The 23,971-nt window shown below is 36.7% G+C and overlaps 1 protein-coding gene across 2 annotated transcripts in view; it reads right to left on the bottom strand.

Annotated features, from left to right (window-relative positions):
* Window positions 1-16,156, bottom strand: part of LOC724120 (paired mesoderm homeobox protein 2B) — a 61,735-nt gene extending 45,579 nt beyond the window's left edge. Inside the window, exon 1 of one of the 2 annotated variants that reach the window (XM_026444767.1) lies at window positions 14,908-16,156. The gene's annotated coding sequence lies outside the window, so the exon portion shown is untranslated. Of the gene's footprint in view, window positions 1-8,352; window positions 8,759-14,907 lie in introns of those variants that run through there. The other variant, XM_026444769.1, reaches the window with a different exon arrangement.
* Between the last annotated feature and the right edge of the window lie 7,815 nt (window positions 16,157-23,971).

The following is a 23,971-nucleotide window of genomic DNA, read 5'->3' as shown; positions in this document are numbered from 1 at the left end:
AAGGATGATTGGATCATCATCGTTGGAGAGAAATTGAACCGGTTGATAATTTTGACGTTAATATCGAGTTGATGGTGAATGATAGAAAGAAAATTAAGAATTTTCGATGGATAAATATTTATTTGGAATAAAAAGTTGATAATTTCCATGACAAATCCACGAATTGTTCTATATTTTCTGACGATAGACAATGTAACAACATTTAATCGGTGGGAATTTCAAGTTGGACGCGTTTTTCCGACTTTGCATTTTGACTTTTTGTACGAAGGACACGATGATTGAATCATCATCATTGAAGAGAAAATGAACAGTTAATAATTCTGATGTTGTTAATACTTTTAATAGCGAGTTGATGGTCAAAGAAATGGTCAAAGGAAGAAGGTTAAGAATTTTCGATGGATAAACTGTTTATTTGAAGAAAAAAGTTGATAATTATCCACGAATTGTTCTATATTTTCTGACAATAGACAATGTAACAATATTTTATCGGTGGGAATTTCGAATTGGACACGTTTTTCTGACTTTGCACGTCACTTTGACCTTTTTGTACGAAGAACATGATCCAAGGATGAATAGATCATCATCATTGGAGAGAAATTGAACCGGTTGATAACTCTGACGTTGTTAATACTTTTAATAGCGATTAGTAAATGATAAATAGTAGAAAAAGGTTAAGAATTTTCGGATAAATATTTACTTGGAGTAAAAAGTTGATAATTATCCACGAATTATTCTATATTTTCTGATGATAGGCAATATAACAATATTTTATCGGTGGAAATTTCGAGTTGGACGCATTTTTCCGACTTTGCACTTTGACTTTTTGTACGAAGGACACAATAATTGAATCATCATCATTGAAGAGAAAATGAACCGGTTAATAATTCTGATGTTGTTAATACTTTTAATAGTGAGTTGATGGTCAAAGAAATGGTCAAAGGAAGAAGGTTAAGAATTTTCGATGGATAAACTGTTTATTTGAAGAAAAAAGTTGATAATTATCCACGAATTGTTTTATATTTTCTGACGATAGACAATGTAACAATATTTTATCGATGGGAATTTCGAGGTGGACGCTATTTTCCGACTTTACACGTCACTTTGACTTTTTGTACGAAGGACATGATCCAAGGATGATTGGATCATCATCATTGGAGAGAAATTGAACCGATAGATAACTGATGTTGTTAATACTTTTAAGCAAGTGAATAGTCAAAGAAAGAAGGTTAAGAATTTTCATAAATTGTTTACTTGGAGTAAAAGATTGATAATTATCCACAAATTATTCTATATTTTCTGACGATAGACAATGTAACAATATTTTATCGATGGGAATTTCGAGGTGGACGCTTTTTTCTGACTTTACACGTTACTTTCACTTTTTGTATGAAGGACACGATAATTGGATCATCATCATTGGAGAGAAATTGAACGGGTTGATAACTCTGATGTTGTTAATACTTTTAATAGCGAGTTGATGGCCAAAGGAATGATTAAAGGAAGAAGGTTAAGAATTTTCGATGGATAAACTGTTTATTTGAAGAAAAAAGTTGATAATTATCCACGAATTGTTCTATATTGACGATAGATAATGTAACACTATTTTATCGATGGGAATTTCGAAGTGGACGCTTTTTTCTGACTTTACACGTTACTTTCATTTTTTGTATGAAGAACACGACAGATCATCCTGGAGAAAAATTGAACCGGTTGATAAATCTGACGTTGTTAATACTTTTAAGCAAGCGAATAGTCAAAGAAAGAAGGTTAAGAATTTTCATAAACTGTTTACTTGGAGTAAAAAGTTGATAATTATCCACGAATTGTTCTATATTATCTGACGATAGACGATGCAACAACAAATAAGGATAAAAATACGAACATTTCCAATTGCTAATAAAATTTCACTTGATATCGATAACCGATATCATTCTATTTCGACTGTCCTCTCCCCTTCTGTACTTCAAATTCCATTTTTTCCTGCCACCCCTCCGCCTCGATGTCTCCGATAAATCCATTTTGCCGGGAAATCCCGGCTGGAAATTCGTTGGTCACGTGCTGACAAGTGACCAGTGGCCCGCTTGGTCCTCGAATTTTCACGTCGGGACATCATTTATATAATTTATCGTCCTTTTGCACCCTTGCTCGTCGAACACTCGGGTGAATAATGCATAAAGAAAATCTTCCCCGTGATTTTTCGCCGATACTCTGAATTCCGAAAGGGGTTGCTCTTCGTATTTGGCGAAAAGATTTTCGTGCGGAAAATTTTAACGTGCCAAAAATTATTGTAAATTTTTATCCATTAACCTAGGAATAAAAAAATAGTTCGATCGAATCGATTGAAAGTTTTTATCATTTTCCTTCCGTAAAAATTACATACCCTTTCATTCAAGAAAAGAATATGTACTTTCGAATCGATTAATTTAAAAGGAGGATATCAAGATACATGCATCTTTTCATCGTCATTCGTCATTGAGATCGCCAAACATTCGCCGGTGACCTATTTCGAAGATATATGCAAGCTCTATGAAGCGAAGTGAACTCAGTCAACGGATGCCACGAGGTGGGGATAGCTTGTAAACGTAGCATAATGAGCCATGGAGGGGAATAAGCCAAATTTCCACCACCACCAAGCCCACCCTCGTTACACAATCGTCGAATCTTGACTGGACTCTGTTCATCTGTCGATGAACCATTTCTAGATGCATCTATGATATAATATATTTCTTTCCATCCTCCTATCCCTTCATTAATTACTCGATCTCTTCACTTTCTCCCAATAAAAACATTTACAAACAACATCAAACCTTTCTTCCCCTCCATCTTACAATCACCAGAAGAGATCAAAAGTTCATCACCAGTAATCTTTTTACCTCCTTATACCTATCAACGCGTTCCAAGGTCCCATAAAAAAAAAAGAAAACGACAACAACGAGTGAAAGAAACGATCCAGTGCACGAGACGATGAGGGGATGGCGGTCGTAAAGAAAGCGGAGGAGTTGGGAGAGGAGGCAGTCAGTCAGGTGGAGAAGAGGAGGAGGAGGAGGAAAGAAGGCTTCGAACGTGCCGGGAATGATGCGCCCACCGTTCCCTTAGACGCTCTCCCCTTCTCCACCCGCCCTTCCTCCACCCACCACCCCTCCCACACTCCAATGTATTATTGCCCGACCGTAAATTTCGCCCGGAAAGCGATTTAGCGAGGAAGCGGCAGGGATAAATCTTGAAAAAGTCGAAAAGCGTAAAACAGCAGCAGCCTCCTCTGCGCCTGGTAGGGAAGGGAGGCGGTTGGAAAGAGGGTGGTGGTGGGGGGGATGGATAGATAGATAGAGAGAGAGAGAGAGGAGAGTCTCAAGGGTAGCCAGTCTCTTACTTATAGATATAAAAGAAGGAGGAACGCTCTCGATCCACTCTTTCCACTTTTTCCCTCCGTTTTCACGGAGGATCACCCCCTACGCGTGCACCTTTTCGAGGCAGGGGCGTGTCTGCGCCCTCCTACACACCCCCCTCCGCCACGTGTGTGCATCTCACCGTATAAACGCGACTGCCTTAACCTCTCCTCTCTTTCTCTCTCTCTCTCTTTCCGTACTTTGCTTCAACGAGAAAAAAAAGAAGAAACGAGGAGGAAACGTTGGATAAGTTTTCGTGAATCGTGGATACTCGTAATATAAACGTAAACTTTCACGTCGCGCATATATCGGATATCGAAGGAGGAAGCACGGAGGAGGAGTATTGAATATTGAACGTTGTAATTCAACGCACAATTCTCGGATGGAGTTCGAGTGGCCTTCGAGGCCGAGCTTCGTTCGAGCGAGTCCTAAGACTTTCGACTCGGCGGAGGTCTCGCCTCGAAATTGACTGTTAATCGCGGTGGCGCCACGCGGCCATGAATAATTGCCGGCGTCAGCCGAGCAACGAATTCGACGACGACGGATAATATGCAGCATCAATCCTCGGGATCGGGGGGAGGGGGGGATGTTGCGATGATTTATTTATTCACCGGGCCGTGGCTGTCGCGCGCAACGCGTGGTGGCCCGAAACCGTGGATTTGCAAACCGTATTAACCTGCGTGCGCGAGGAAAAAAAGGACCCGCCCATCCTCCCCCTTTTTTTTCCCAGTCACAAAGGGATTAAAGCACCGCAATTTTCATTCGGTCGTTTCGAATCTGGCCCCTTTCTCCCATTATTTCCTTTTTTTTCTACACACGGAAATGATTTAACTCTCGATACTACCGATCCGGACTACAGGACTAATGAAAATAAAAATCAGCTCCTAGACAAAGACCAAGAAAGTATCTTCGAGTTTTGAATTAATCCTTTCCCATTATTTTCTTTCTTTTTTTTTTTTTTACACATGGAAATGATTTAACCTTCGATACTACAGGACTAATGAAAATAAAGATCAGTTGCTAGACGCTATTAGACACTATTAGACCAAGTCAAAATGAATATTGAATCTGGTCTCTTTCATTCATTATTTTTTTTTTTCTCTCTTTTTTTTACATACAGAAATGATTTAACCTTCGATACTACAGGACTAATGAAAATAAAAATCAGTTGCTAGACGCTATTAGACAAAGACCAAGAAAGTATCGTCGAGTTTTGAATTAATCCTTTCACAACAATCAACCAAATCAAAATGAGTATTGTACGAATCTGGTTTCTTTCTCTCATTATTTTCTTTCTTTTTTTTTTTTTTACACATGAAAATGATTTAATCTTCGATATTACAAGACTAATGAAAATAAAAATCAATTTCTAAAGCTTAGTTAGACAAAAGCCAAGAAAGTATCGTCGAGTTTTGAATTAATCCTTTCACAACAATCAACCAAGTCAAAATGAGTATTGTACGAATCTGGTTTCTTTCTCTCATTATTTTCTTTCTTTTTTTTTTTTTTTTACACATGAAAATGATTTAATCTTCGATACTACAGGAGTAATGAAAATAAAAATCAGCTCCTAGACACTATTAGACAAAAACCAAGAAAGTATCGAGCTTTGAATTAATCCTTTCACAGCGATTGACCAAGTCAAAATGAGTATTGTACGAATCTGGCCTCTCCCTCCCATTATTTTCTTTCTTTTTTTTTTTACAAAATGATTTAACCTTCGATACTACAGGACTAATGAAAATAAAAATCAGCTCCTGCTGAGAAAGATTAGACAAAGACCAAAAAAATATCGTCGAATTTTGAATTAATCCTTTCACAGTGATCAACCTAGTCAAAATGAGTATTGTATGAATCTGGCCTCTTTCTTCCATTATTTTCTTTTTCCTTTTTTACACGGAAATGATTTAACCTTCGATACTACAAGACTAATGAAAATAAAAATCAGCTCTTAGATGCTGTTTGACAAAATAGACAAAATAGACAAAAGAAAGTATATCGTCGAGTTTTGAATTAATCCTTTCACAGCGATCAAAATGAGTATTGCACGAGATAGAAGATCTCATCGATGAAACGCAAACAAATAAATGGTTTTTAATCGTATCGTACTTGTACATACAATATCGTCAATATTCTCTATCTGGCAGCTATATTTTTATCCAATTTTCCTTCGTTCATTCCGCGAACATTGCACAAGTACCCGTAATACAATGTTACGCCCGTATTGAATTAAATATCGCGAACGGAGACACCAATGAACCAATGCGAAATTAAATTAAATTTAAGTTACTTAAGCGCAATTTAGAGCGAGCTATCTGCTTTGCTTCAAGCACATTAAACGCATCAGCCTCTCTAAGCACCGTCGTTCAATTGTCCGCCATATTGGTATCGTTCTATTCCTCCTTTTGCCCCCTCTCTCTCTCTCTCTCTCTCCTCCGTCTCTTTCTCTCTTCCATATATTTTTCCACGATATGACGTCTTATTTTTTTTTTTTTCATTGTCTAATTATTCTGGTTATTCACATTAATTGAAATTATCTATTATTATTATTGTCTCTGTTGATGAAGAAATTATTGTTCGTTCGTTTCTCCTTCTTTCTTTTTTTTTTCTTTTGTATCTTTGTATCAGATTTGTTTGTTTGTTTGTGTGTGTGTGTGTGTGTAAATGTCCATTTTTTTCGACGAACGCTCGGAATTTTTCGAAACGACTGCGTCGGAAAGTGCTCGCACAAACAAATCGATCAATTTGAAATTAAATCAGGGAGAGCTCGTTGCGCTCTCCGCGAGTGCTTCTGTCAACAGCAACGCCGTCGATTTATTTAAATTCGATTTAAATCCCGGCGAGCTGTGTACTCTTCGCCCGAAAATAATTAAACACCGGTCCCTGCGGCGGTTTATTTTTTATTTCCTTTTTTTTTTCTTCCCCACCTTTTTTTTTTATTTTTCCTCCTCTTTTCTTCTTTTGCTTTGTTTTTCGTTGCAGATAGTATTTCATTCGATAAAATGAAAATTCAGTTTTCAGAACAGAATAGAAAATATCTCTCTGCAGATGAGTTATGAATAATTGGAATAATGGAAGATTATTAGAAAAAATAAAATTTTCAAAAGTTTATTTTATAGAAAAAAAAAATAAATAAATACGAATCTTGAAGCGAGGATAGGATTCATCGTGTAAAAATTTTAAAAAACGATAAACAAATTTTTAAATCGAATGCAAAATGAATCGAAATTTTCTATAAATGTTGAATTAAATGCCGACTCTTCCCAACGCGAAGATATAATCTCTCTACGCGCCAATTTCGAATAGAGACGTCTCTATCTGAAAGAGTCGCAACGCTTCCACTCAACAGTATTAATTAAGCCGAGTTCATATTAATTCGTCCGGATACGAAGTTAATCGTTCATTGCATTCGTATCGACTGTGATCGCGTTAGTTTCAAGCGTTGCTTACATAATTTGCCAGCAGATTGCTATTTAACCGCGTTACTTTTAATCGACATCGCCTTCAAAGGAAGCTTCACGGTGCTTTCCCATCGGTTCATCGATAATTGCAATTCGATCGATCCTCCTCTTTTTTTTTTTTCCTCTCCTATATTATCTTTTTATTCTCTACCTTCCATCTCTTCTCTCGTTACACGCCTCGTTTAAAATATTAATCGTTTGATGCAATTTTGCAACGGTTATTACTCGAACGAAATCTTATGAATATATAAAATTTCTACGTATTTATCTTTTATTAAAATAATTTGCCCAGAAGAGAAAAGAAGAAAGAATGGAAATGGTTCTGTTTCCTAAAATTAGTTAATTCGTGTAAATAAACGGATATGCATAAAATTTGGATTACATTTCGAGTAAATTATATCCGATTTCACAAAGATATATCGATACGTTCGTGGAAATATTTTTGGAAAAGTATAAAATTCGACGAGAGGAAACGTAAAAATCGATGTATGTAAAAATGTTGGTTATATCGAGCAATTCAAGCGGGATGATGAAGCGAGACGGAGATAGAATGACATGGAGCGCCGCACAGCGGTGACAGAGGCGAAGCTCTCTATCTCTCCATCTCGTTTCTTCTAATCCAAACTTCGATCCCTTAATATAATTTAATAAGTAAGCTTGAAATGAAATTTTTGTATACAAACTTTCGTTATTTGTTTCAATCTCTACGGAATCTAAATGTTTAAAAATATTTCGATCGATTATACAACGAAGAGAAATTGGTATAGTAGTATCTCTCTTAATAATTATCAATATTTTAAACGTGTTTATTGTAGCATATTTTTTATTCATTATTCTTTAGATCTTTGAATCACAGTGTGATTTTTTTAGCAATTTTTTTTTTTTTTGACAGTTTTGCTTTGAGACATTAATCGAGAATAATTTCTTTATGCCATTGTAGCAGTAGTTTCCAGTGTGAATATTTCGAGTTTGTGAATATTTATGGTGAATAACTAATTCATTAATCTCATCGTAACTAGTTTTTCAGCAACTGATGACAAAGTGAATTGAAAATGAGTTACTTGGAAAATATTTTTTTAAATATACACACGTTTTAAACGAAGTTAAAACAAGTTCACAGTTACCAATGAAGATCGTTTAAGGATTTTATTGATATTTTATGACGCTTAGTCATTGCGGTGTTGAGTCGGCGGAATAAATTTAAACGATTCTAGAAAATAATGTTACATTCATCGCAATACATTTTTTTATCGAAAGATTGTTAAATTCATTCTCCTCTTCTTCCCGAATATTATATTGATAACATTAAATGAAATACACACAATACTTAATTTTAAATAAAATATATACGATATTAATTAAAAAAAGAAAAAAACATTTCCAACAATCTTATATTAACCTTTTTTTTTTAATATCAATCGTTAAATTTCAATTTCGATTTCTGCCCATCTTCTCTCGTTTCATATTACTCGTTGATGAAAAAAAAAAAGAAAAAATAATATTACCTCACTACTCGATCCTTAATGGGTTAATAACATTAGTCCAATTGTAGAAGATGGCCCAGTTATCATATATAGAAAGGTGAATCGCACACGAGACGAGATTTCACGACCTCGCGAGTGTCCTCATCCTCCGGTTATGTAGGCATACATACGCGTCTAGAGGAAGTCACCACACCGTGCACGGCGTAGAATAAACGGTCAGTGACGCGCGGTAATGGCTGACATCCTAATCCTGGCCCCCTACAGCTTAATGCCATACACTCCGCAATGATAATGCTGCATGTGCTTTTTGTCATTACCAGTCGCCATTCTACCCCGTAATGAGCACCGCCGCGACAACTCCTTCGATAGGATCCGTTGTGTTATCGCGACCTTAGTCGTAACACGAGTCCTCCAACCATTTCCGGTTCCCTCAGAAACGATAATATAACACGACCGTTGGACGGAATTTTTAAACATCTCTCTCTCTTTAGATTCTCTATGTACATGATTGCAATTGAAATTTCTATTGACTGACTATTGATGCGTTTTTCTAATTTCAATTTTCTTTCTTTTTTTCTTTTCCTTTTTGGAAGGAGGAAGGGAGATTTTTGTTATTCTATCGATGGAATTATATTTTATACTCGATCTACAATCTACTAGGATTGCAAAGTGGTCCAAGAAATAATAAAAGCATCATCGGTTTATCAAGTTAATTCAAATTCTTTTCTAATTTTAATTTCTTCCTTTTTTTTCTTTTTCTTTTTCTTTTTGGAGGGAGGAAAAATAGATTTTTGTTATCCTATCGATGGAATTACATTTTATACGCGATCTATGATCCATTAGGATTGCAAAGTGGTCCAAGAAATAATAAAAGCATCATCGGTTCGTCAAGTTAATTCAAATTCTTTTCTAATTTTAATTTCTTTCTTTTTTTCTTTTCCTTTTTGGAGGGAGGAAAAATAGATTTTTGTTATCCTATCGATGGAATTATATTTTATATCCGATAAAAACATCATTCGTCAAATTAATTCAAATTCTTTTCTAATTTTAATTTCTTTCTTTTTCTTTTTGGAGAAAGGAAGAGCAGATTTTTGTTATCCTATCGATAGAATTATATTTTATATCCGATCCACGATCCACTAGGATTGCAAAGTTCAAAAAATAATAAAAGCATCATTCGTCAAGTTAATTCAAATTCTTTTCTAATTTTTAATTTATTTCTTTTTTTCTTTTTTCTTTTTCGAGAGAGAGAGAGCAGATTTTTGTTATACTATCAATGGAATTATATTTTATACCCGATCTACGATCTACTAAGATTGCAAAGTGGTCCAAAAAATAATAAAAGTATCGTTTGTCAACTTAATTCCAATTCTTTTCTTTTTTTTTTCTTTTCCTTTTTGGAGGCAAGAAGAATAGATTTTTGTTATCCTATCGATGAAATTATATTTTATATCCGATCCACTAAAATTGCAAAATGATCCAAGAAATAATATTCGTCCAAAAGCATCAAGTTAATTCAAATTTTTTTCTAATTTTAATTTCTTCTTTTTTTCTTTTCCTTTTTGAAGGAAAGAAAAACAGATTTTTGTTATCCTATCAATAGAATTACATTTTAAACCCGATCCACGATCCACTAGGATTGCAAAGTGGTCCAAGAAATAATAAAAGAATCATCGGTTCGTCAAGTTAATTCGAATTCTTTGTTTTTTAACTCGCTTCGTGTTAAAGGGGAGGGTCGGCGAGTTATTTATCGGGTATTGCACGGCAGGAAATTAGAAAAAGATAGATCGGGGGGGGGGAGGGTTGTGATTTACAACGGAGGATGAAGGTAACGAAGGGAGGGTCTCGATCCGGAGGCAGAGGACGGAAAAAACGTGCGGGTATATTCGATCACGAAGCAAGCGTGATCGTAGCAAAAGACATGACGTCACAGGTCTTGACCCCCCCATTTATACGTATATATAGCGGCGTTCTGAGGCATCATCTGCGGGCCCAAGATGATGGAGCGAGGAGGAGGATGCGGAGGAGGGGGGGTGGCCCGCAGCTGCCGCCCTGGCTGCCAACACAATAATATCTAATTAATTTATTAATGAGGTTAAGTTGGCAGGATTGGACGGCAGACGCAGCGCGAGCCGCCGCGCCGGTTCGGCCTGCGTTGGCCCGTTTTACTGCAACGTCTTCTTTCCCCCGTTCCCCTCCTTTTCTCTCTCTTCCTTTCCACGCTTCTCTTCTCGTCGCGAGAATGAATTAAGCTTAATCAGAGCGAAAGTGTTGGGCGCGCGTGCTGGCAGGGCCGCGCTGGCCCTTCCACGTTTCCAACCTATTGTCGATAGTAAAACCAAAAAAAAAAAATCTTTTCATCGATTTCAATTGGAGGAAATTTTGATTTTCAACAAAGAATTGTTGAAACAAGCTTTGTTTATAGTAGAAACTGTCAGTCGTGAATTGGTTTTGTGTTGATTACGTTGAAAGTCTGAATTATCATATCTACTGTCAGTCGTGAATCTTGGCTCTGCGTTGATTAGATTGAAAGTCTTATAATCGTATCTTTTCAAGTAACTCTAGAAAAAAATATAAATTAGATCAGAGTTAAGACATTTGACATTGAAATATTCGTTATTATTTACAGGGCAAAGTAGATATTCGAATATCTACTTTATTTAGAAGAGGATCAAAAGTAGAAAGAATTTAAATTCAGATTAGGGAAGGGAGAAGAAAAAAAGGAAAGGGAAAGGAAGAAATTATTTGATACTTTGAATTGAATTTTTATTATTAAATCGCGTGACCCATAAAGGAAGAGACGAAAGTAACTTCGTTCGAGTAACTTCTGACATAAAATGTCAATTCGTTTTAATTCGCTACGACGTTAGGATTTTAATCTGTTAAACAACAGGACAATTGTTTAATCGATTTCAACGCCGTACTTAATTTCCTTGAATATTCTATTTAACGAATAGAGCCACAATTTATATTTATACCGGACTGTCAGCTTGAGTCTGCATGTCAATTAAATCCATCAATTACACTGAACCATTTAACCCGTCCCTATTATAATGTTTTGTTGACAATAACTTTAATATGTTATATTATAACATTTAAGTTAATCTTTAGCATCGACACCTTTCACCGTTCCCTCCAATTGATAATAAAAAAAAATTGAAACTTAATATTATTATAATATTATCCCTAAAAACTTATTCTTCGTATATCTGTGCACAGCTATGAGATTTGCAAGTAAAACTCTGTTATCCGTTTATTATTAAATGGAAAAGATGAAAGAAAACTTGGAGGAAACAATATCACGCAATATAAGAAATAGTTTCGAATAGATTCGTCATCTTTCTCGACGTTAATAACGCGACCATTAACGGGGAGACGCATAAAATGTCACATAAACTCGTTAGTTGGCCGAGTAACAACTGAATGAAACTAACAACTAACGTAATCCAATAATCCAGTCTTGGATTGATAAAAATTTTCCACGAAAATACATCGTAATTTCGATTCTTCAAAAAAAAAAAAAATAATATTCCAAATGAAATAAAATCAACAATCTTTTAGAGAAACGTTTATCACCCGATATATGTGGTTTGTCGTAAGAGAGAGCCAAGGCAGTGAGAATAAAGACACGAGAAGAATCGAAGAAATATTGTTGGAGAAGCGAGAAAAAGAATCATTCGGTAAAAATCATATCGCGTTAAGTTCAGACCGGCCTCTTCAGCGGAGGCTTTAACGGCAGACAGCTCGCAGTCCCCGGAGGGATCCACTGACGAAAACGAGCACGGACAGCCGCCCTTATACCCATCATCGTCAACCTCTTTCCGCGGCTCGTTCTTCGACTTCTTCTCCTCGCGAAAAATCCTCCCTCAACGGGATGGCCGGTTATTACGTGACCATAAAGAGGCGGCAGCCGTTTCCCATGGCTGCGCTTGCTACCTTATGTCCGCCGCACTGACGCCCTCTAGCCAGAGGAATTCCGGAAGTAGAGGAATTGGCGGGGAGGGAAATTGATTGAGATGGATCAGTTGTTTTAAATTCTTTTTTTTTTTTATATATTCGAATAATTTGCAGTCTGATTGATTTATATTGCGATATAATGTCAAATATCTGTATTGTCTATTCTTTCTATTTCATCTATCAAGAAATGATTGTAGAATTAAGTATCGTTTTTAATCCTGTTTCTCGTAATTAATATGCTTAATAGGTTTTTATTATTAATTTAATTGCTTCTATATTATATTTTAAATATTCTTCTTATATCAAGAAAAATTGGTGAGATATTACAATGAAAAGATTGATCTTAATGAATATTACTTAATGATAGCTTTTGCTTCTATCGTAATAGATTTTAAATATTCTTCTTATATCAAGAAAAATTGATGAGACATTACAATGAAAAGATTGATCGTAATGAATATTAGTTAATGATAGCTTTTGCTTCTATCGTAATAGATTTTAAATATTTTTCTTATATCAAAAAAAATTGGTGAACTATTACAATGAAAAGATTAATCGTAATGAATATTACTTAATGATAGCTTTTGCTTCTATCGTAATAGATTTTAAATATTCTTCTTATATCAAAAAAAATTGGTGAGCTATTACAATGAAAAGATTGATCTTAATGATAATATTATTTAATGATAGCTTTTTATTATTAATTTGCTTCTATCGTAATAGATAAATTTAAATATTCTTCTTATATCAAGAAAAATTGGTGAGGTTCAGGATATTACAAAAGGTTGATGCATCGAAGAATGAGTTACACGAACGACCGATCAAATGTTGTATACACGAATGGCGGTAAATTTGAATATCGTGACGCGTTCATTCGAGGACCGATTTGCTTGGAAAATTGAATTGAACAATTACACTTGATTTCTATCTATTTTCGTGAAACTCTGTTTGGAAACACGTGGGAATAAAATTCAGATAGAAAAAAGGGAAATTATTTAAAGTCTTAGAGTAGGATTTTTAAGTAGAAAAAAAAATAATAATACTTTCGTACTTGCGATTTAATTTACTGTAATGATATTTGTATCAAAAAGATATCGTATAAATAATTATTGAACGAGTGGTAGAAATATAATACGGTTTAATTGATATGTGTTTAAAATAGTTAAATCAATATTCAAAGATTCAAAGCATTGAGGTTTTCGAGGATTGAGGTTTCAAAATTTTCAAATATTAGAGATAAACATTTTGCGTTGCGTTTTCATCAATAATATCAATGATTTAATACATTTTCAGTAAATTGAATGGGGAAATGTGTGTTGACAAGTAATAAACGCGAGGAAAGTGTAAAAATTTTAAAAAATCACTCCGTATATTTGCTGGGGAAATATATAGAGTGAAAATATTTTAAAATATTGATTTCATAAAAATCTATCAAATAAATTTATTATACGTATGGTTAAAATTATTAAAAATGTACACAATTTAACATTGAAAATTAAAAAAAAAATAATTATTAATTTTTGTTAAATATTATTCTAACCTATTCGTTAAATTAATTAATTATTCATTTATATACAATATCTAATTCGAGCGAGATAAAATCGTTTGAGATTTAACATCAAGATTGGGATCCGTCGGATCCGCCATAATCCTAGGCTGCACAGATATTTAATTCTTTTACTTACAATATACGTATTTCACAAAATTATAAAAATATAGATATTTTACCGAAATTCATTAATTCTTTTTTTTATCACAATGCCAGTATCGAAACAGGAACATGAATAATTTTTCTGCAAATATTTACACGTTGCAATAACGCACGGAATGCGTATAGTATACGAAAAATGTGTAAAATATTTAAAAAAAAAAAAAAAAAAAAAAAAAGAACCTCTTATTTAAATATTTTTTTATTATTATTATTATTACACCCAGAGAAATAAAAATTTAACGTAAATATATTTAATTGCATGAATATATACAATCCAGTGATGATAACAAAGTTAAGGGAATTGCACTTAATATCGGAGATTGTAATTTACAAGTATCTACATTAAAGTGCATAGAGATCGAGATACAGCATTAACAATTCCTATCATTACAATTGTACCGAAACGATTGAAACACTTGATTCTTTCGAATATTATCCAATTTTCTCAAGCAGCCCATCAAGCATAATTGAAAATATAACCAAATGCCATTATACCGGGTTCAAACTGGTATATTAGAGCTTGAATCAAAGCAGTTGTCGCTTGAAAGAAATCCGTTTGTGAATTAATACCTTCGCTCAAATTAAAGAACGAACCGCAAAATACAAAGTTAATCCATAAAAATTCGTTTAAATTAATCAATTAACCAATTCGAAAAGATTGTAAATATCCCTCGAAGCTAAAATTCTTTTTCCTTCCTCCAATTTTGCCTAACAATAATACGAAGTAGAAGAATTATTCGCACGATAAAAATCATGCGAAAATCTTATTTAACAATTGAAACAAAAAATACAATTTTTCATCGAGAATCTTTTTCATGAAAAGACGTTAAAGACGTGTTTGGAAAGCAAAGAATTCGTGAAAAATCAGAGGATTTGAGAACGCTCGAAGTGGGGAGAATATCGCTCACCTTGACCAAAGGTGGACTATGCGTGGGTGGATGGTAGTGTCCCGAAGAAGGGCTCGCGGGCGGCCCCGCGCCCCCGGGCGAAATGGTACCGCCTCCGGGGGTGAGAATCCTGGACTCGTGGCTGAACAACACTTTCTCGATTTCCTCCGCACTCTCGCGGATCACCTTCGACCCCCTGAACCTTTCTCCTCCTGCAAGATCGCAAGATCCACGATCTAAAACGTGGATCCTCTTCCTCCCTCAAACTTCGTTTACAGTTGTTCCTCCTCGATCACTGAACACAACAAAGATCTTTACTCTATGCGCCCTCCTTTGCAACACTTGCACCAGCTTTTTTCCCCTCCTCTTCTGAATATCGATCATTCAATAGTCACACTTTGAAAACATCAGTTTTGTACCAGTTTACCTTTTGCTTTGGATTCAGAAACACTGGTCCAATCGTTGATTGCGTTTCGTTCGATTAACACACGGTTTTCTTTCTAATAGTCATTGTAAATTTTCGTGAGAAATCTCGAGAACGTTTCGTCCAAGATTTGATTGACGGGATTCTTTAACTTTGAGGCAAGTACTCATGGCAGACAGTTTATATTGTTAAAGGAAGATTGTTCCCCTTTTTACGTTCGAAACAGTAGAATTGAATCTCGGTTGATCAACGTAAAAGGCAAGGATCCATTAGTAGTGCACCGGTGTTACTCTTTCCTGCCCAAACCTATCGATACTTCTTCAAACATGTTCAAGTCACTTTTAAATCTAGAAAAAAAAAACTCTCGATCGTTCACATGACGAATTCCAATTAGCCAGCCTCCTTTATCGACAAAACTCCACAACGATCAAATCCCAACAACTCTTTCGAACACCTCAAACAACTTTCATCACAAATTTCTCCAAATTGTCAACTCCTTAATCATAGATAGATCCCTCGCATTGCATTGACACGTCAAATTCAAACACGTCTTCAACTCTTCAACACCTCGAATGCTCTGCCGTGTCAACGTGTGTTTCTCCAGTTCTCTTCTTCTCGAATCCTGCTTCGTCACTCGAAACTATTCCTTCCTCGTTAATTCCCCTTATTTCTCCAGCCCAGATCCGGGCCAAGCACTTGCGCTGGTCGATCCGGCACCAGGCTATGATCCACGAGAGAGGAGACCGAGTTGGCCGAAAAAGCGGAGTGGTCGCGTACGAAGAGGATCCCAGAGCTGGATTGTGTGTCGTTCACGGTGTCGCCTCGGCGTCCAGGCAGCGAAAGCGTGTTCGATAGGCGGAACCACGCAGGCGTCGAGCGGTTCTCGAGGCGTGGTCTGCGATTCCTCGTCTCTGTTCGACCATCCGGCCTGTTCTCGTCTTGGCCGCTTGTCTACGCGGGGGTGGCGGATTCACCACGTGGTTTTATTGGCCAAATAACGCGTACGACAAACATCCCTACCGTAGGCAACCCGGAGTGTCTCCCCGTGTGTTGTAACTCACCCTACGCGCGTAGCCACTTTGGAGCAGAGGGAGAGAGAGAGAGAGAGAGAGAGAGAGAGAGAGAGGGAGAGGAAGAGAGAGGGAGAAGAGAGGCGATAGTCGTCATGGTGTAAATCGTGTTTACCCCCTCGTCCATAGTGATTCTCTCGTGTGTATCAGACGCGCTCCACCTCGACCCTTACTCGCGTGCTTGTCTCTTTTCAACTGTTGGGGGCGGGGGGAGAGGGTGAGACAGCCTCGTTCCGGAGGGAGGACGAAAACACAGCGACGTTCATCCTCCTTCAGGCCTCTCCTCGTTTCTTGGACGATGTTCCTTGGCTTCAGTGCGCGCTGCTGGACTTTCGGACAACTCGCGACATAAGGACAAGAAGGTTGCCTGTTACGTGTATGTGTGTGTGTGTGTGTACGTATACGGCTCTGAACAACGTTTGCCTCTTTGGGGTTGGACAAGCTTCCGCTTGGAAGTTTTTTCGAAGTGTTTTGTTTTTTTTTTTTTGTTTTGTTTTGTTTTATTTTTGCGCTTGGAATGAGAAAAGAAAGAGAGCTTTTTTTTTTTAAATTGGAGTTTCTCTGGTGGAAAGAATGGAGCGTTGTTGGAGCGTTAGTTTGACTTTGTTTGATTTCGTTTGATTAGGTTTGATTCATTCCAACGAGATAAAGAAAAATGTAACTGATTGTTCTTCAACTTTTTCATTTTTAATTTTTTATTTTTCAACAAATCGTTTTTGAGTCGGAGTTTCTTTGGTAAAAAGAGGCTTGTTGAAGCGTTAGTTTGACTCTGTTTGACTTCGTTTGATTAGGTTTGATTCATTCCAACGAGATAAAGAAAAATGTAACTGATTGTTCTTCAATTTTTTCTCTTTTAATTTTTTATTTTTCAATAAATCGTTTTTGAAAAATCGGAGTTTCTTTGGTAGAAAGAGGCTTGTTGGAGCGTTAGTTTGGTCCTGTTTGATTAGGTTTGATTTATTTCAACGAAATAAAGAAAAATGTAATTGATTGTTCTTCAACTTTTTCACTTTTAATTTTTTATTTTTTAACAAATCGTTTTTGAATCGGAGTTTCTTTGATAGAAAGAGGCTTGTTGGAGCGTTAGTTTGCTCCTGTTTGATTAGGTTTGATTTATTCCAACGAGATAAAGAAAAATGTAACTAATTGTTCTTCAACTTTTTCACTTTTAATTTTTTTCAACAAATTGTTTTTGAATCCGAGTTTCTTTGGTAGAAAGAGGCTTGTTGGAGCGTTAGTTTGATCCTGTTTGATTAAGTTTGATTTGTTCCAACGAGATAAAGAAAAATGTAACTGATTGTTCTTCAACTTTTTCACTTTTAATTTTTTCAACAAATTGTTTTTGAATCCGAGTTTCTTTAGTAGAAAAAAGCTTGTTGGAGCGTTAGTTTGACTCTGTTTGATTTCGTTTGATTAGGTTTTATTGGTTTCTAAAATGTACAATATGGTAAAATAACCGATCGTTCTTCAACTTTTTCACTTTCTTTATTTTTCAATAAATCGTCAATGTGGACCGAAAACCCGAATTCTTCAAAATTGAAAATAATACCGAGTATTCTCTTCTCAAAGAACGAAAAACTGATCGTAAATCAAGCTTGAACCGAGTCGAAGAAGACGAAGGTGAATAGAAGTTGCCGCGACAGGGGAGGAGAAAGGGAAGTCTATAAAATCTGATACAAGGAATCGGACGGTCTCGATTTTCCTGCAATTTTCCCCAATCTTGATCGGCTCCAATTTCATCCCCTATCGAATCGCACTTCGCCAAGGGTATCCAAGATCCGTACATCCGCCGGCAGAAGCGGTTCGAAACGTGCACGATGACGAGGTTTCGAGTCAAATGGTAACGTCGGAGCACGCGCTTATCCGTGTCCATATATTCTCTTTCCATTTGATTCTTCCAACCCTTCGGGGATAGATTTTTGATGCTCGAAAGCTCATAGGATAAAAAAAAAGGAAAGACGACATCGATGTAAACGCGAGACACCGAGGAAAAGAAAGAAACAGGAAAGAGGAAAAATTCGAGTAAAATCAATGCATAGGGATCGATTATAAATAGAAGGAAAAAAAGAAAAAGATAAGAGAAGAGAGGTATGAAATTTTTGAAATACTTTAGAGAAAATTCTAGAAAAGATATCGAGATAAATGGAATATTAATATTGGATGTGTAAAATGGCTATAGACGGAAAACAAAAGTAAATAATCAGAGTAGACGAGAAGGGAAACGAGGATGGAAGCAATCAAAGAACACAGAAGGGCGGAATTCGGAGAGAGGGAACAGGGATAGAAAGAGCTGGAGACCGAGTTAGGAGAATAATCGCGTTTCGTGGTGACTAGATTACACCACTCCATGCTTGCGAACTACACACCACGTATAGAACACCTATATATACACCGCGTATATAACTAGCCGAGAATTTCACCCCTTGTCCACCCTCTCTGATACCGGCCTCTACTACTCGAAATATCCAATTTATCTATTCCCAATTTTTCCTCCCCGTTTACAGGCAGCATGATTTTCTTCCTCATCATTTCGCTTTTGCCCAAAACAAGAAAAGAACGTAGTAAAGTATGAAAAAAATTTGCTTCCTTAATTTATCGTAAAACTCGTAAAACTCATTCAACTAAAATTTCACCAAACTCTTTCACTCCATCAAACAAGAAAGAGAAACCAATCCAAACGAAACCTTATCCAACATCCTTGCTCACATAAGACTTAGCCATACCCACGAATCCTTCCTCAGAACTTAGCTTCGACAATTCCAATGCTTCCTGTATCCATATCCACCGATCTTACCCTCCACTCTCATCAACCCCCATCAACTGCCCATCACCTCGACGAGACCACCTCTTTCCCTTCTCTTCCCTTCTCTTCCAATCCAGCCAGAATTCCAGCAGCGTCGTCGAGCGGGTTGCGGAGGTTGTTTAATAAAATAACCTCGTTACGCGGTGGGCGGCGGGGGGGTGTTTCGAGGTGGTTGTTGGAGCATCCGTCGGAGTGTAAAAGACTGAGACTCTCTCGAACGAGGCGAGGCCTTTGGAGGAGGAGGAGGAGGAGATGGGAGAGATGGCTAATGTAGGAGCGCGGGGTGGCTGGCTGGTTGGTGGAGCTCGCCTTGTAGGAGACGAGCGCGAGATGGACGTAGTTTTCGAGGCAAGGTTGGGGGGGAGGGAGGGGTTGCTGCGGATCCAACTGCGGAGAGAGCGAGACGGTTGAGGGGTGGGGGAGGGGGTACTAATACATAAAGTAGCTTAAAGTAGAAAATTGTGGAAGCGTCGTGATGCCTGGTGATTGCGTTACCTCCGGGGCTTTGATTTAAAATGCAACGAGGGGCCAACCAGCCGGCGGGGGTGGGGGTGTCGGAGAAAACGGGAGGGGTTGGAAGGATGGATCCTGCCTGGGAGCCATGTTCCTCCTGCGGGAACGTCAGCCAGCCTTCGCTGGCTGGATGGTTGTGTGCCGGTGGTTGGCCAAGGGGTTGGCGGGGGGTTGAAAGAGAGCGAAGAAGGGCAAAAGGCGGCGGTGTGGTGGTAGGTAGGCGATCTATCTAGCTACCACCGCTGGTAGCGCTATGGGTTGATGGTGGTGGTGGTGGTGGTGGTGGATGTTGGAAGCTGGTGGCCCGGCTCTGTGTCTGTGGAAAGATGGGAAAGAGGATGGAAAAGGGTGGAAAAATTCTTTTCCACGAACGCGCCGGATCGACTTGCTCGGCTGCTTTGTTGCTCGTTATTTTTATTTTTCACTTACCACAACCACTCCCTCCACCAACCTTTCATCCACCCCCTTCGACTTCGGCTCGAGCGCAATAATCCCTTCTATTGGGTCAACCTTTTTACCATCCACTTCTGCGCGGAATCTCTTTGTCCCCGTGGTTTTTATTCGCCGACACCGCGCCTAGATCGCGAGAATTTCTTCTCTTTTTCTTTCTTTCTTTTCTTCAAGCTCGAAGATATTTATATATTTCGAATTCGCTCCGAATTATCCGTCGATACGATCGTTTTAATTTGTAAATCTGCGAGGAAGGTCAGGAAGATCGTCGTTTCGAGGATCGCTATTAAAGTCAAGTTGTCGGCGTAGACAAGTGTCTTTTTAATAAATTGCCCTCGTGAAATGCGATTAGGCGTAAACGCGATGTTTCGAGGGTGAAAAGCCACGTAGGGTCGTGGCTCTGAGTGACGGCGGACAGACAGGTCGAGACTTAAGGTTCCCGCCACTGGTGCAGGGGTAAATTCGGGGGAGAGGGAGGGGGGCGACAGATGATTTAGCGCGGTGTTTCTCGTGTCACTGTATCAAACACCCGAGAAAGTTGACAGGTTGAAAGGGAGCTCGATATTCCATCGATCGATTCTTTTTCCCTTCTTTCTTTCTTTCCATTCTTTTTTCGAATTGATTTGTTTTTTCAGAATTTTTGTTTTTCCTTTTTTCAAACACTCGAAGGATTTCAACGTGGTAAAAATATTTGCACGTAAATGGGTCGATCGATGAAACAATCGCGGGAAAGATTGGCAATTTCGAAATCGGGATATACCCTTCCTTTCAACGCGAGGATTCGCAAAGGGAAAATCAAAGGGTGAATGGACGATCGGTGTCGAATTTGATGAATCCAGTTTGTTAGATCTAAGATGCGGCCAAGGTGTTGGAGAAAAATGAGCGGGGCCTCGAGGATGGATCCTTTACCAAAGGAATTCGAGTGTCAATCCATATCTCTTTCTCCTCTGATCCCTTCATCCTCGGGGACTTGGACACGGAGGGAAGAGGATCAACGATGCCGTGATGGTGTTCGAAGGGCGCATGAAACGAGGGGGTGTGAGAGAGGTGGAATTAAAGAAAGAGCACGAAGAATGTTGGCACGAGATGTTTTTGACGCGGATTGACGTCTTGAGATGCGTAAAATGTGCGGGGAAATTGTTTTTATGAATTATGTGTTCCCGTTTCAGTGGTTTTCAACCATTTAATTGATATATTTGATTTTACAGTTTACATTTTGTAATTTTCGTATGCGTACAATATATATTTATTTTTTCGTAATTTTGTCAAGTTTAGCACATTTTAATTTTTATCTATTTTAAAATTTAGTAAACTCGATTAAAAATATTGTTAATTTTTGAACGATTAATATTTGATCTCAACTATTAATTTACACTTTATTGCTTTTTGTTTTAGTTGCAGAAAGATGGAAAGAGAAAATTGAGCATAATAAGAGATGAAGGAATTGATGAGGTAAGTAGAAATTTAAAAAAGAGAAATTGAAGAAAAAAATACATAAGAGATGTAAACTGTCTTTTTCTGACGCGGATTGACGTCTGAGAGTCGTAAAGGTAGGATAAACTTGGGAGCATTACCCTGAGAATAAAATTGAGAAGAGTGAAATCTCTTGATAGAAATTGTACGTGAATCAAGATGAGCTATTTCTCAAGGTATGGGTAATATTATGGATTATAAACATTCAACTTGCCAAATTAAATTTTATAATAATTTAATATTTTATAACGATTGAATTTCACTCTTTGCATTTTAGTTACAAATTTGTAATATTATGCTCATATTCATTATGTTGATTTTCATTCCATTTTATACCACATTTAAACATTTTCCAATTTTCCAAGCAGAATCTTATAAATTAATTTTGAGATTCCATTAAACTTTAACACGTTTCAAATATAATGAATTATTAATCCTTTAACATTCGATATTATTAAATACTCTTTGTTACATGTAAAATTAGTTTTAAATATTATTATTATTATTATTATTATTAATGTATCCTTTAAAAAATTTCAGAAAGTAATATATGTTTCTACTATTAATAATTAATAAACAAAAAATAATACATTCGACAAAATTTACTTTTAAAGAGCTAAAGTGTTTCTTCTTTTCTTTTTTTCCTTTCTTTCAAAAAATAAGATAAAATAAAATTGAGCACTGATAATCAATCACACATTAATGAACATCGATAATTATTAATATAAAATAAAGTAAGTCTATGTGAATATAAAAAAAGGTCAAAATGAATATAAAACAACGAGCATAATAAGCATTAAAATATCAGAAACAAAAGGGATGGAAACAATTTACGAATATCTTCACAGAATGAATTGTCACACAACTAAGGAGGACGACACTAATCTTAGTTATCCTAGTTGAGCTTTCCAAGACGGTTTCGGTGGTTAGCGAAGACGAGGCGAGCCAAGATTAAACATAATACGCGATGGCTTCATTCCGAAAATGAAACTGCGCCATCCTCTAGCGACGATTGAATTATTTCCAGGATGACGGCGATAGGCCTTAAGAGCTTTTCTACTATGAAACCACGTAATTTCAGTACAACTCCATTGCATTGTTAACGCCTTTATAACCAAAAGTATAAATGGTCATTCAACCGTTAAACTGTTCATCAAAAATTTACGCGAAATTAACAATTCTCCTATTTTTTCTATCATCTAATTATCCTAAAGATAATCATTATTTAAAAACAGAAAACCAAAAAAGGATCGAGTGTAACTGTTGTATCGACACATGATAACGAGCGCGGGAAATTTGAAAACATGTTTCATTCTTGAAATGTGTAATTTAATTTTACATCGTTTTCTTCGTATCCTATATGCAATATATTGAAATTTGCATATAAATATAACATATTTGATAACAATCATGAATGGATTAATCACTTCCTCTAAACTTTTGGATGGTGGTGTAATTTCAAAACTAGGCAAAACTTTTACAAATTCATCCTGCCCCATTCCTACCACGTGTCTCGCGTACGCGAAATATCTCTGATCCATCCTCGATTCCATCTTATACCGTCCTCCATCCTGCTCGCGATGCGCCGCCACGCTCTCGCGAAATTCTTTGAAAAACTACTCTGTAAAATTGGAGCCGCGAGAGAAGCGGCGAACGAGTCGGCCGAATGAATAATAAATACGGTTATCGTTTAGTTGATATTTTGAGGGGCGCGGATGGATCGAGGGAACCGGAAGAAGAGTGACGTGGGGCAAGGGGCGAGAGGGAGATCAAAGCGTCGCTCCTTCGAGGGGGAGTGGTTGGCAAGGATGTTGCTTCTACATTTTTATGTCGCTTTGTTGGCATCTTGATGCCTGAACGACGAATAAATTGTTTTATGATACAGTTTACCGAAATATTACGATACTTTAATCATAAAAATTATAACACAGGTAAGATAAAACGTAATATTACTCTATAAAGACTATACTTTCGTTTATTCGCGTTACCTCTTTATGGAAACTTTTAAAAACATATACATTTATTTATATATTATTTATTATATACATTTATTATATATTATTATATTATATATTATTTGTATATTAAACATATACAACTTATAAAAACATACAAATATTATGTTTTATATTATCACATTTTTTATTATAAGACTAAATTAAAAAAGCAAAAGTAGATCGATTATTTGATCGCGATAATTTCAATGCGAGCTAATAATCAAATCAAATAAATCGTACAGATCAAAATCTCCGACTCGAACAGAATGAAAAAAAAAAAAAAAAAGAAAAAATTCAACGTTATCTCGAAAAGAAGCAAAACCAAGTGACCCAAGAAGCCCGTTTCCCGGTTAGC

The sequence above is a fragment of the Apis mellifera genome, linkage group LG13 (genome assembly GCF_003254395.2).
Source record: "Apis mellifera strain DH4 linkage group LG13, Amel_HAv3.1, whole genome shotgun sequence".
Taxonomy (NCBI): Eukaryota; Metazoa; Arthropoda; class Insecta; order Hymenoptera; family Apidae; genus Apis; species Apis mellifera.
This window is presented reverse-complemented; position numbering and strand designations above follow the sequence as displayed.